The sequence below is a fragment of the Labrus bergylta genome, chromosome 1 (assembly GCF_963930695.1).
Source record: "Labrus bergylta chromosome 1, fLabBer1.1, whole genome shotgun sequence".
Lineage (NCBI taxonomy): Eukaryota > Metazoa > Chordata > Actinopteri > Labriformes > Labridae > Labrus > Labrus bergylta.
In genome coordinates, this window is record NC_089195.1 from 22120904 (window position 1) to 22122218 (window position 1315).

Below are 1315 nucleotides of genomic sequence, written 5' to 3' on the forward strand. Positions count from 1 at the left end.
TGCTGTTTTGGATGCTGGCAAAAATGTCCGTTGGTTGTTTGTAAACTAGGTCTGCTGTCTGGCAGTCAAATTGGAATGAATAAAGCAAGGCGGACATTTGATTTACATTTAATCCGAACACAACTTGCACAATGTGTAAATGTGCTGGTCTCAGTTCAAGTCCAGAGACCTTTGCCGCATTATGCGCCCCTCCACCCAGTTGCTCTCAACTGTCTGATATCTAAATCAAAGCAATGTGAAAAATTAATATTATACTACAAATAAAACATTTGATAAAACGTGTGCATAAGAATTCACTGAATACAAGAAACAGAAAAATCTCTGAAAACATGAGTCTGGTGTGTGGATTTGCTTTGAGAGATCTAAGCCGTGCGTATGAATACATCCTTTATGTTCACTGATATTTGCAGCACATAAAAAACTGTTTTCTCACTCAGTTATTTTAACCTGCAAGAGTCGCTCAAACATATGTAGACTGACTGTCTCCCTGTAACCTGCCAGGCACCCAATCAAAAACACAAACAGACACTCACAGGGTAAGGTCCCAGCATTACTAAAAACCACAGAGTCATGGGACTGCTGTATCAACATAAAATCACCCACACAGAGATCAGTGTAACATGCACATGAATAACACACACACACACACACACACACACACACACACTGACCGGTGTCAGGTTTGTGTATTTTGGTATGTGTGGAATGTGTGTCGGTCAGCGTACCAACGCTCGGCATTCTGGGTGGACCTGTTATCACTGCAACGTGTCATCAGAGACAACTTTAAAGCAGCAAAGTGCCATTTAAATAAGACAAGCAGGGACACATACATAATATAAAAACACATTTACACACACATACGCAGTCTGCAATTGTTACCAAAACAACGATAGAGAAGAGGCTTTTAAGTCATACGACACTGCAACATGTTCATTGCAACCAAAAACAGGAGAAGAGAGGTTCAGCCTCCACCTGCTCTGCAGAGATGATGCTGATGTAGTGAGAGAGGTTAACAAGCAGCAACAATCCGTACTGCTCATTGAGCTTTGCTACAAGGTCCTGCAGGGAGTGATTGTAAAAAGCTTTCTTTTACCAGAGGAAAATCGACACACGTCTGCACTAGACACAAACAGAAATAAAAGTGAAGGGCAAACATATTGTATTATTTCATCACAATAGAGGAGTTCTATTCTATTCTATTGCTGTAAGCATCAGCAGACTCTGATGCTTCTGCTGAATGTTGTAGTGGCCAATGACACATGAATTCAAGGCTACAATAAAAAGGATAAGAAAAAGTCACAGGTAACAGTTATAC